General features: G+C 44.9%; 1 protein-coding gene across 2 annotated transcripts in view; it reads left to right on the forward strand.

Moving 5' to 3' along the window:
• The window catches only part of RGS19 (regulator of G protein signaling 19), a 265173-nt gene that overhangs the window by 167116 nt on the left and 84161 nt on the right, over positions 1-13896 (forward strand). The window contains exon 1 of one of the 2 annotated variants that reach the window (XM_078651658.1): positions 3842-4113. The exons of the other annotated variant lie outside the window; for it this stretch is intronic. The gene's annotated coding sequence lies outside the window, so the exon portion shown is untranslated. Of the gene's footprint in view, positions 1-3841; positions 4114-13896 lie in introns of those variants that run through there. 2 annotated transcript variants of the gene reach the window in all.

Raw genomic sequence — 13896 nt, forward strand, 5'->3', positions numbered from 1 at the left:
CTCCCTGCATAGGGGATGTCCGGGACCCTCGTCCCTGTGTCATTTCACGCCGACACCCTCCTCGGACGCTACTTCTGCAAAGCGACGCCACCCACATGTTCCCTTTTCTGGTTGCGACAGCTTCCGGCCGGGCCCGTGTTTGTTTTTCAAGAAGCGCCAGTCCAGCTCTGGGTGTCAGGTGACCCCATCATCGGCGCAGGTCCCAATGAACGGGGGGCGCGGGGCTAGGCTGCCACTTGGTGTCCAGGAACGAAAAGAGTGGACGAGGGGCGTGAATCAAGCATTTCAACCCCCCGGAAAGGTACTGTTAAGATACATCAGTAGGAGACATATATGAGTCAAGCATTTCATCCCCAAACAGTGTTGTTAACGCACATGAATGGAAGGCATATATGGGCCATGCATTTCATCCCCCAATAGTGTTGTTAGAATAGAATAGTGGAAGGGAGGGATAAGAGTCAAGCATTTCAACCCTGAATACGCACGGTAAAGGCAGTTGAGTGGAATACAGGTATGAGTCAAGCATTTCATCCCCCAGTGGTGCTGTTAAGGCAGATGAGTGGAAGAGAGATGCGAGGCAAGCATTTCAACCCTCAATAAGCGCTGTAAAGGCAGCAGGATAGAATACAGGTATGAGTCAAGCATTTCATCCCCCAATGGTGCTGTTAAGGCGATAAGTGGAAGATAGATGCAAGTCAAGCATTTCAACCCCCTATAGTGCTGTTAAGGAAGAGGAGTGTAAGAGAGGTATGAGAAAAGCGTTACATGTGCGCAACAGTATCCCGAAGGCATACACGTCAAAGTCATGCCTTTCAACCCAAAAAGTGCTTTTACGTAAGAGGGGAGTGAGACAAGCACCCACCTCCCCCATAGTGCAGTGTGAGTTAGTCACGCATTTCATTCCCCAGCAGGAGCCGGAAGACAGTTGAAGAGAGTTGTGAGGCAAGCACTTCCTCACAGGAGCCATGTTTTGTTTAATACAGGTGTGATAAAAGGGGGGTCTGGAATATTCGGCAGCAGGGGGGTCTGTAGTTGTTCGATTGCAAACCTCTTTCCCAACAATGGCTAAAGGTTTTACAATGGCTTTTGTTCTGTCTGGTGGCCTCCCACCAAAATACACAACTTGTTTCTCCCAACCACACTGTATCCTCGGGTGAAGGTTCCACTTTTGTTTTCTATCCGGGCAACGTCTGTGGCTACCTGAATGTTGCCTGGACTCCGCCATCTTGACTAAGCTGCCTGCGTTGTATCATGGCGGCCAGTCCTCAATCCCCCCTTGTTGAAACCGGCGGGTGACACTCACTTCATTAGCAAGTGAAGGAGGCAGTGCCCAGTTCAGCAATGAATGCCACATTGTGTTGCTCTCGCCACTTCAGTTCAACATCTCTTTATTTTCTCTCCATCGGAGAGCATGGGGCCTGGGTAGAGAGGAAGTGACGTTGCACAAGGCCCAGCCTGTTTTAGGCATTAAAACCAAAGGGCTGGAAAGATCTAAGGCAGATCCAAGTAGGGCCAGCGTGGAGCAAATGCAAGGATGTATAACTGATGTGTAATAAAAATGTGTGGCCCTCAACAGGACATGTTTTTAAAAAATACAACCCAGCCACTCTCCAATCACCAAGAATTGTGACTCCATGCGCGGCAATTAATGTGGAAAGCGCTGTATTTGATGGTGGCCACCACAGACTTCATGTAATATGGGCCAGGTAGCCCCGATGCCCAACACTACGTTTGCAATGTCGCATGCCTACCTAGCAGCAGCCATGGGTCTCCTTGCCAGCACATGGCATTTACCACGTAACCATCATAGGTGTCATTGTTTTCAAAACACCCTTCGTAGCAGCTAACATGTACTTCCCCATCACCATGGCACGTGTCAAGTAGTCGTTACACATGTATTATGTTTAGAATACCCCCTCACTGCATGACAGGCTGTAGAAAGCATTGACTTTGATGGCATTCCATCATGGACGCCCCTGTCCCCAAGTGGTACATACCAGGGAACGTCATGCACAGCACTGTGTTTGGAGCATTTCACGACTGCCTGGTATATACCATGGGCCTCATTTATGAGGTTGTGCGTCACTTTTACGCCGCCGGTGCGTCACTTTTTGACGCACCAGTGGCGTAAAAAATGTGCCTTGTTGCGCCATATTTACAAAGTGACGCATCTAGGTAGATGCGTCACTTTGTAAACCCCTGCGCCACATTATACCTGCGCCAGGTATAATGTATGAAAGGGGGCGTTTTGACGCAAGAAAGGGTCATGGAAGTGACGCAGTGAAATCTATAAGATTTCACTGCGCCACTTCTAGGACACAAATGCGTCAATTTCTTACGCCTGCCTCACAGCAGGCGTAAGACTGACGCAGGCCCTTTCACATGGGGAAAGGACACATTGCTGGAGCTGCGTCACTTTTGTGACACACTCCAGCAATGTGTCACTTTTGCATCATACAGATACGTCAGAAATACTGACGTATCTGTAACTCCTTGCAGCCATGATGCGTCATACTGTAAATATGACGTATCATTGGGGTCGCAAGGAGGGCGCAGTGAAAAGTGACGCATCGCTGTTTTCACGCAGCGATGCGTCACTTTTCATAAATGAGGCCCCAAGGACTTTCAGGTCCCCATGTGGTACATTTCAAGTAGTTGTCACTATATTTGTAATGTCCCATCTCTACCGGGCCTACCACGGATTCCACCATCATTGCATTACACGCCCCGAGTACTCGCCATGTCTAGAACTTTCTATGACGTATTGCAACAACAGTGCCTGTCCCGTACATGAGCAGGGACGGGTCGAGGAGACAGCCGAACCGAGCAAAGAACCTGGATGGCAGGAGATAAGCAATTGGCCAGCAAAGTCGGGCGTGCTGACGTAATAAAACGGAACGTGTTTTTTATATAGTGCTTCATAGCGTAACTCATCACTAAACTCTGTAAGTGGCAGGTGCAACTGCTGCTGTCCATTTTAATGGTACTCAGTTTCCCTCCCTCAGATGGATGGACGGCTGAATTAGCCTTGACCATGATTTGAATGCGTGACGTGGAGGCCACAGCAGATGTCAGCACCCAGCGTTTAACTCGGCCTCGACTGAAAGATTTGATGCACAGTGCCTCCGCTCCCATGTCCTCCCCGAGCGCCTGCATGTGGTGGGCACACGTCTCGGCTGTGTGAGCACACTGGCACGTCTCACACGGTACCAAGACAAAACAATACTTTATTGTGACAGCCCGACAAAAACAGGCCATACAATTTAAAATATATAATCAAGCTAACATTAAGCATTTGAGAACATATCAAAAATACTTGCATGCTAAAAAATGTAAAAATGTTTTAAAAGTCCCATACAGTCTAAAATGGATTCGCTAACAACCGTGGCTTTGAGGGGGCTATAAGTCTGCAGCAGCATTAATTCTTCGATTGTAGATGTCTGCGGCTTTGAGGTTAGTTTATTCTAAACGCCTCTGGGGGTCCCACGACAGCGGCCAGTTCCAGGGGGCTGAAGGCTGCGCCCTGCACAAAGGATGCTTAAAATGAACAGGTGTCCAGCTGGCTGCGGGGCAGATTTCTACCTTGGCCGCTCTGACTCCTAAGTGGGTCTGAGGTTGTCCAACCCTCTCTACAGAAGCTGACCCCTGACTCGAGTCTCAGAGGAAAGCTGGTATCCTAAGGTCCCAGTGGCCCCGACGGCCCGAGGCGCAGACTCCTCAGGGCGGAAGCTGCGGGGTGGCAGACAGATGCCCAGCCCGACTCTCCTTGTGGGCTGGTGGCAGGAAACGCTGGTGGTGTGACTGCTGCTGTCGCTTTTGACAGGAAGTGGATGTTGACATCTCTTGTTCGAGTGAGTTCCCCGACACCCTCTCTTCGGGGCAGGGCTCCCGGGGAGCATGTGCTGACGGGGGCGGGAGGACACGACTGCGAGGCATCAGCTCCTCATCACCTCGGAGCAGCACAGGTCCTGGCTACAGGGCGAGGAGGCCGGCGAAGAAGGTGCTTCCGCTTTTCAAAATGTGGCTAAAATAGAGCAGCACGTCGCGAGCCGTCGCGAGCCACCGCGCCCCGCTGGAAGCCGACGGAGGAGAGGCAACCGAGCCCCGCGCCAGGTAGGATTTGTCGTCTTGGAGTTACCGATTCTTTATACTGGGGGGGTAATGTCTCGGGCAACAATACGATTCTAGATTGAGACAGTCGATGGTGGGAGGAAACTCTATGGCCAGGATCCGTCTCTTTTATCCAGGGTCTTAAAGTGGTCCCTAAAAGAAGTAGCATTGAAGGACCCTGGAGGGCCCACCTCACTCCCACCGTGGCACACAGGGCCGGACAACCAGTAGCGGGCACCGGGCATTTCCCCGGTGGGCCGCTAGGGAGAGAGTTCGGGCTGCAGACCACTTCCTGTAAATGCACTGGCTTCTCTAGCTGGATTCAGCTTGCAGAACCCTTACATCGCTCTTCTCGAAGAGTTCTAGATACCGGATGTGAGCGCAGAATACAAAGGATACACCCAACTCACCCCAAGATAGAAATGGATTCAGGTACAAGGTTGGCCCCTGAGATTAACAAATGGAAGACTTCTGTTAGACATACATTAACCTACTATTCTCTCTAAAGCAAATGTGCGCCATCAATAAAAACTAGCAATGGTCATCATTTGCAAGCCACCCGTATAAATACACAAATGCTGCTAAAAGGGCACAGGATTGTAAATTCTGCTAATCTGGGCTCTGTATTAATCAGTTTAAGACCAAGGCAATGTCTATAGTAATAAAAATCAGGTCACTGCAACACTAGGGTCCTCAATTTAAATGGTGAAAACAACTATCTCATTACATTAACCAACTTGAGCACAGCGAGAATAAGACACTACATTTCCTGTGTTTAGTGGCACTTTAACTTTGTTTTGATTATGTATAATTTCTGACAATTTTACTGTTTTTGAACCTATATCTTTTTGTAATGCAGACGACTGAAATTATTGGCATCATATTCTGACAGGAATAGAGAAAGGAAAGTTTTAAAGGTTTTGGCTCACATTGTTGCTTTAAAAAAATCAACCTTACCTGGGAGAATTAAGTTAAAATTGGCATTGTAAGAAGCACACAGGGTGCTGGTGGGTGGGGGGCTATTGTGGCTTTAGAAAGTGTTGGGAAGGGAATGTCCTTTGTATGGTATGCAAATATTCCCCTGCCTGAGTGCCTGACTGCAAGTAAATCTCCTAGCCTCACTTTTATTTTGGCCCTGGCATCACTCTAATCTAGTGTGCGTACAGAGGCATAGCTAGGCCTGTCACTTTTTTTTTTGCAGAGTTTTATATAGCGCAAACTTGACCCAAACCGAATCGGGTATCAGAGCGCTTTACATAGCACCAGTTACGTTACATGAGGACACACATTCATTTTTTTTTGTTCAGGCACGGGGAGATTAAGCGATTTGCCCAGAATCTGTCAACAAGAGTGTGGTCCAATTACCCCTCTTGTGTAAAGTTCTGTTGTTATGTGTACACCAGACCCTTGAAGTTGACATTCCGGGTCTATGACAAGTGTGTGCATAGCATGTATGTAGTACATGTGTTGTACTAAGGCTCCATATATCTGAGTACTGAAGCGAGTGGGGTCCATTTTGTATGGATGTACGTTGTTACAACACATGCTTTTACTACGCCTGCCTTTACAACGCAGGTTTTTCAACGCAAGGCGTTACAACGACTTGCGTTGGGGGGTGCTGGATAGTGAATAGTTTAATTTACTATTCCAACTCCAGTCCCCGTGGATAGTAGGGAAGGTGTTGGATAGTAAATTAAACTATTACCTATCCTAGAGCGCCCCCCAGCGCAATTCGTTGTAATGACTTGCGTTGAAAAACCTGCGTTGTAAAGGCACTGCGTGGTAAAAGTTGCGTCGTAAAGGATGTTTCCCATTTTGTATGCCTTGTGTTTAGCATGGCTCAGGATGGAGGGCGAGGGCTGCTTACCCTGAGGGTGGAAGGGTATTGTGTGCATTCGTGTGGCTGAGGGACGGAGATCCCTACAATGAAATGAGGAGCATGGACACAAGCAAGGAGGGTGGAGACCTTTAGGACTTCCATGAAAACTTTGTTAGCAAGGGGCTGATGATTAGTTCTTCCTGAATACTGCCATTTGGTTGATGGAAGTGGTAGTGGGTGGGACCGTAGTTTCTGTTGTTCAAGGCGAAGAAGTTGTCTGTCCAAAATTACTGCTCTAGAAAGGTTACAGACAACCACATTCAGAGGACTTATACTTCATTGATTCCATATAGTGGGTGCTCCTGCTTGGAGTCTGCCTAAGAGCTAACTGCTTAGATAAGCATCACTTTACACAAAGGTTGTGTCTGTGCCAAGAGATCAGCCTGAGAATGACACTTGAAGGAGAACCAACACAAACCAGTTCTGAAGTTTGACTTAAGGGATCTACAGCCCCTGTCAGAAATGGTGTATAAAAGTTGAATCCAAACCACCCAACTTTTTTCTGGTTTAAAGTTTTTCGTTACCACGGAATGTGGTGCTCGGCAGAGTACTGGAAGAGTTTCTGTGTAACCAGGAATGGTGTCTGCCTGACAGCCAGTCTCCCTGAGGTGAGGAGACATTACCTACAGTTAGCATTTTGGACTGGAGAAGCTAAGGGCCTGTGATTTGCTTAGAAGTCTAACTTACCACTGAGAGGGAAGGAGAAGTCCCGCATGTTCACGGTGTATGTAGCACCGAAACAGAGCAGAAATATCAGAGAGTGAGCAGAAAGGGTTCCATATCATGAGTGGGTTCCTCGGTCTCTGCATGCGGTTCCACCCTAAGCACTGCCCCAAAGACTGCAACAAATCAAATGTGTCTGTTAGCCTCTGCAGGCTGTGAACTAGTAAGGCCACCACCAACAGATCAAGGAGGCGCATTATTGCTGTGAGCCCAACTGGCCTGGGAGATCATTACTGTACTTCACAACTGTGAGGCAGATCTGCCAAGGAGGCTGCAACTGCACATGGCCACTGTCAACCTGATTGGCCAGGAAGGCCACAAATGCACCTCACTGCTGCAAGCCTTAGTGGCCTGGAGGTCATAAGTGCATGTTCCAGCTGTGAGCCTTATTAGCCTGGGAGGCTGTATGTGGATATTGCCGCTGCCAATCTAATCGGCCTGGTAAGTCGTAAAGGCTGGAGTATCTGTGCCATTGGTCTGGATCAGCTGTGCTACCTTCACTTGACCGCATCATAGAGGGGCTTCCACGGAGAGAAGGTGCGGGCTGTGCTGCCTCACCATCTGACTTGCAATACCTGATGCGCAGGCATCAGGAGGCTTCACTGTGACTGCAAAAGGCTTGACACAAGCTCCAATTAGGCAGAGCACTGAGACTTGAGCCTTTCTGCCCAAAGTAAAGCGAGTGTCAGAACAAGTGACCTGCGATGCGCTCGAAGCTCCACGGGGTAACAGTGATAATCTGCATCTGCACTTAATTCATGCGTCTGCCACCAGATACGGCGACCTATAGTTCCTAGGGTTACCTGGATGAAGAGAGGCTAATGGATTGGTAGGAAGTAGCACCTTCAGTAGAATGTAATCAGGGATAAAACCTTGAATTCACCTACCATGAACTGAATTGAGGAGGACATAGTTCTGTTGTGGGATTAAAATGTAATCTTCTTCTACAATACAAGCACTGGGCTGGGCAGTAGGTTATTCAGTCTGCTGGTTAGTTGTTGAGTGTTGAGCTCAGGTATCACACACTGCCTCCCTGAGAAGCCTGTGACTGCTCACCTACGCGACCTTGAAAGTCAAGTGCAAAAAGGGTTGTCCATATTCCAGTTTGGAGAGTCTTAGTAGGATACACACCAGTTCAAATGACCCTGGCCCCAAGGGGTGGGACCTAGAAGCTCAAGTCTATCCTGTGGGTTCTGATTGGGGCATTGGGAGTGTGACCACAAGACCATAAAGGTGGCTGGTATGGCATTTTAATGGGTGGAGTAGAATGCTCTCAGCAGGGAGTTATCTCCAGTGAAATATATTTTTACTGGTGGGCTATCTTATGCAACTGGTCTCACCATGGAGATATCTTCTGTGCAAAAGGACACTCTGTGGTGGTTTCCCTTGCATGGAATGTTGTCCTATGATGGAACTTCCTTTGTTCCATAAATGGAGGCCCTTACACTGTGATGCTCTCTTCTGTTGAATTCTGTGTGTGATATTCTCACTGTAAGATGTATGGAATGATGTATGCATTCTGATGCCCCTCGTGGAATGTTTCTTGTGGGGGGATCTCTGTTAGAAGGCCTTCACTGTGCTGTTGTGACTCGGTTGCAAGTCTATCTCTGTGGTAGTATGTCTTAGGTACAGTGCTTTTTCTGTGGTGGATTTCTCTGGTGTGAAATGCCCCATTTATGGTGCTTCCTCTTGTGTGTAAGGTTTTCCCCATTATGGTGTCTATTGTGAACTGATTGTTGCATGATTATGGCTCCAGCGTTTCATCCTCTCTAAATGGTGTTTTTGTTTCTTGTACAGAATAGGGCTGTTACAACAAGAGGTGGAATTCTTTTTTCCCATAATAAATCGACTTCTATGGAGTATTTCTCTCTCATCAAGCTTGCTGTGTGGGTTGCTTTCTTCACAGCAGATCCTCTTTTGTAGATGAATGTTCTCCTGTGATGCACCATGCTGTCTAAGGCGTATTGGTCATGGTTACTATTTTGTATAGGTCTTAAACCCATGACAAATGCTGTCATATGGAATGCACACTCCATGGCCCATGGTTCACAAACTGGGTTGAAACACTTTGAATGGTGTCATTGTTTTGATACTCTTTTGTATAGTGTTCGTCATGGCAAACATTGTCATGTGGCATGCATGCTCCATGGCCACAACTTGTCATGTGGAATGCTTATGCTATGGCAGACCTCTGCTATTGGGGAAATACCTTCTCTACAGCAAACAGGGTCATGTTAAATGGCTATTCCAAGGTTAACTTTGTTATGTGGAATACATAGTCCATGTTAACCATGTTATATGGAGTGCTTTCTCCATGGAAATTCTCGAACTCTGGAATGCTTACTCCATGGCTGATTTTCTACTGTGGAATGCTTAATCTATGGCAAACCTATGGTGGAATGCTTACTTTGTGGCTACTTTTCTGATGTGATATGCTTCCTGTGTGGCAAATCTTCTATTGTGGAATGCTTACTTTATGGCAAACCTACTATGGACTACTTACTCCTTGTCTAACGTCCAAATGTGGAATGCTTACTCTTTGACAAACCTTCGCTGTGGAATACCAATCATGGGTGTGGGATTTTATAAAATAACTGCTTGTCCCCGGGACGGGATGCTTCATAATCTACCTATCCGATAAAAAATCCACTTGTCCCATTGGTGCCATGCTGTGAGGTGACACATTATTGCAATGTTCTCACCGAATCAGAGCTCTGAAAATAGCCTTTCTGATGATGTCAGGTCTCGTATTACAGCAGGATTTGTATTCAAGCAATGCCCTGACTTTTCCACCTTTCTGCAAATCTAAACATTGGAAGTAGAGAGAAGTGGTAGGTCCAGGGTTGGAATAGCCTTTCGAGTTTGTGCACACCTATAAACTTGCATGTTTAAGGGTTTTTACCAACTCTTCTCCATCCTCTTCCCACGCTGGGATGCATTTGAAATTTACTCCTGACAGGCCAGAATTAAAACTTTCATTGGGGTGGGGAAAATGGGATTGCAGGGAAAGTGAACTTGCAAACACTCAGCAGATTCTCACATTGTGCGAACATACAAAGGAGTACGGGTTTGTAAATACTTGGGAAATCAAATACCATGGGTGCACTGTTGTGGCTTTTTTTAATAACTGGGCCTCTAATTACATCCGGTGTAGCCAAAGGCTTCTGTTTTTATTATTTAAAAACGAAATATATATATATATAAATATATATATATATATTATATATCTTCACTGTGAGAGACAGCATTCTGCTTCTTCACAAGGAGCACATCTGCACAGAAAGTAGTTTCCTTCAGTTCCAGGGACTGCTGGCAATGTGTGTTTTTTTAGATCAAAAAACATTTTTGCTTTAGCCAATGTTTTTCTCACATATGTCAGGATAAAACACACATTGACAAAATCGTCTGTCAACCACCACCACAAGGATTGTTTTTGACAATGCTTTTTTATTTTCATGTGTCCCATAATAATTGCCAAAACTGGTTTTACACTAAATTTTCCATTATTCATTTTTGGGGAAATACTTGTATGGATTAAAATATTTTACTAAACGGTGACTCAAAGAAATAGTACCCAAAATGTTTTTCTTCTAGTTGCTTTTCTGTGTGTACCTTTTACTTTAAAAGGGAAGAGTCATCAGTCTTGCTTTCAGGCTTCTGTGAGCATTTGCATTTAATCAGAGAGGATTCAGGGAGCATTATAGGTAGCCTCAAATTGTTACATTTTGCAAACATGTGTACACATTTTTATAGTGAACCACTGTCAGTTGTGCAAACTGAGCTCGCAGCATTTCCTTAGAGTGCAGACTCTATTATTAAAGACTCATCATTAACCCGTTGCATGCTCATGACGAGCTCAGCTCGTCATGAGCCACGGTGGCTGTGTGCTCATGACGACCTGAGCTCGTCATGACCGTTGCGCCTCGCCCACACGGGGATAATTCCCCCGCTGTGCTGGGCGTTCTAAGGAACGGGAGTGGCCGTGACGAGCTCAGCTCGTCATGAGCACAGCACCACCGTGCTGCATGACGAGCCGAGCTCGTCATGAGCACCGGGGTGCTGCGCGCGCCCCCCAACCCCCCAGCACAGTGGGGGAATTAGCCCCGCATGGGAGGGGTTAAGGAACCATGAATACAAGTTCTAACGGCCGAAACATACGGATACAAATCTTACCTCAACTGTAGACAATGCTCTTTCACAGATCCATAAAGTGCTGCCATGAACTGTCAGACAATGAGTTTGTGCTGCAGTGGGTTCATACAATATGTCATGAGCGCCTAAAAATCAGTGGTTGTCAGTGTTTAATGATTTTGGTCCGAACAAAACCACAAGGATGATGTTTTGCCTATGTCTGTAAAGCAATCTCCTTCTTTCCCTAGTACATTCCTTTTGTAAATTATTGCTGGTTTCTTCCTGCTTCTTGAGTTTCCCTTTAAAAGTCACTTTCTTTATCGTCAACTTCCTGCCTATCTAAATTATCAGTATTCAAATGTCTCTTTCCACAAATCCAACCCAACATCTTATCAAGGATATGCATGATTGGAGATATGTTTGTACTTCATTAAAACTAGATTGTAGCAGAAAAAAGGGTAATGGTGGTGGTAACACACCGTCCTGCTGCTCTGTTCTTCAGACAAATGGCAAAGAACTCCCAAATGAAGGTGTTCTATTGAGGATGGATATATATATATATATATATATATATATATATATATATATATATATATATATATATAGCAAAACTACTCCACTCTTCCCTTGATTGTTGCTTCAAGAACTGGAGCACGGACCATAATTAGGTGCAGGTAAGATATTTTTATTTCGCTCTCTCAAACAGCAGCCATGACGCGTTTCGACCCCGGAGGGCCTTGATCACATGACACACATCATAGTTAGAGGTTTGCCTTTTAAACCATTTTTAAAAACAAGTTTCCTTAAAGTGACATGTGCAACATTTCGTAAGGTAAACATAAACATAGAAAAAATACTCTCTATTTATATAAATAGGTTTTTGGTTACAAATAGCATCCAGGTATAAACACATAAACATCCTCTTGGAATTTTACCAATGTAAGATCATAAAATCATAAAACCAAAGAAAATTACATAAAATGTAGCAGCAATTGAAACTTTACAATATTCAAAATTCCATTTCTTTACTGCCTGTACCTATCCCAAACCCCTGAGTGGTGTTACCACACTTTGTCTCAAGTCACCTGGATTCTCTCTGTCTAATACATACATTCTATGACTGGACATTGGTCTTGATGGGGGTGCTAAATCTATTGGTAAAGTACAGGCAGATCTAAAGTGCTGGTGCATGTACAATTCATCAAATGTAAACATCGGTATTGTAAACCTTATGACAATAAAACCACAAGTATCAGTGCATACTAAATTACTAAAAAGTGCTATGTGCAAGTTTCACCGCTGTGTAAAAAGCTAAAAGTCTGTATAAAAACTGTGTAAGTAATAAAAGGGGGCCTTATGTGGTTTCAGTTTGACCCTTGTAGTCTGATGCTGGGGGACTGCTGTTGTTTTCATGCCATTCTTATGTACAAAGTCTACTCCTAAATCCCATCTAGAGGCATGTGTACAATTCTTCCATGGCGTTAAGACCCCCGGCTGCTTTGAATAAAGATCAAGAATGTAGCATTTTTCTTATCTCCTTAGGGCTTTCTCCCTGTTCCTCCCTCTTTTGTTTGGTGGAACGGCATCAATTAGAAAATATATCAAATCTTTTGGGTCAGCACTGTGGGCTTCACCAAAATGTTGAGCAACATGGGTAGTCCTGATTTTGATTTTTGATAGCCCTAATGTGCTGGAGTATCCTCTTGTGCCCCTGAAGTATAATATTTCCTACGTATCGTAGGCCGCAAGGGCACTCCAGCACATAAACGACATAGTCTGATTTGCAGGTCAGGGCTTTGTTGATGGGTCGTTCTTGGTCCCCAAATGGTGTCTTGTAGGAGGTTTTATTGATACCAAATTGGCATGAAGTACATAGCTTGCATTTGTAAAATCATTTTCTCTGGGATAGCCATGTAACCTTTGTCTGACTGCCCGGATAATTCTGGACCAAAGTGTCTTTCATCGAGGGTGCCTCGCTGTACGTTATGGCCACTCTATTTGGTAACAGATGGCCAATACCAATGGTCACTCAGGACCAAAGGCCAGTTTTTTCTAGTTGTGTTTTTAATGGCTTTCCTGTTTGTTATACGCCAGGATGATTTTAAAGGTTTCGGCTCTTTCCTCCCAAGTTTGTTGACTATACAAGTAGTTCCCATAAATTCTGGAGTGTTATTCAGATGGGCCTCTCTCTTGATTACATAGCTTTTTGTAATGGCAGCATTGATATTTTTATAGAGTATCCTCTTGCTAAAAAAAAGTTTTTACTGGCTAATTGTGCTGCCTTCAAATCATCCTCACAACTGCATATGCATTTGAGCCGGAGCATCTCCCCATATAGAAAACTCTGGATTTAATGTTGGGGTTGGAAGCTCCTGGCATGCAACACTGAGTTGCCTGTGGTTGGTTTGAGTTGCAGTTTTGTTTCCAGCTTGCCCTCTCTGATGTATACCTGTACATCAAGGAAATTGACAGTATCTGAGCTCAAAGTAGCCGTAAAAATAAGATTGAGGCTGTTGATGTTGAGAACTTCTATAAACATTTCTGCTTTTGACCTTGTTCCCTGCCAGATTATAAAACGGTCATCTATAAACCTTAACCAAAGTTTAATGTTGTTTGTAACATATGCCTCATATTCTTTATATAGGACCAGCTCCTTCCACCATCCCATGTGCAAACAGGCATAACTGGGGTAGAAGCTGGCCCCATAGCTACACCCCGTTGTTGCATGAAAATACTGGGATGATCTTTCCAGCAGACTATTGCGAGCCGATATTATTGGTCAAAACTACTTTTTGTGCAGATGTGCTCCTTGTGAAAGAGCAGAATGCTGTCACTCACGGTGAATATATATATATATATATATATATATATATATATATATATATATATATATATATATATATATATATATATATATATATATATATATATATCATTTATTTTTTTCACTGATAGGATATTGCATGCCAGGCCAGTCTCACACTGTTGTGTCCTGTGCCTCATATCCCTAGAAATAACTGTGCAAATAAATGTAATATTACCATCTGATCCTG

This window comes from Lissotriton helveticus, chromosome 7 (genome assembly GCF_964261635.1).
Source record: "Lissotriton helveticus chromosome 7, aLisHel1.1, whole genome shotgun sequence".
Taxonomy (NCBI): Eukaryota; Metazoa; Chordata; class Amphibia; order Caudata; family Salamandridae; genus Lissotriton; species Lissotriton helveticus.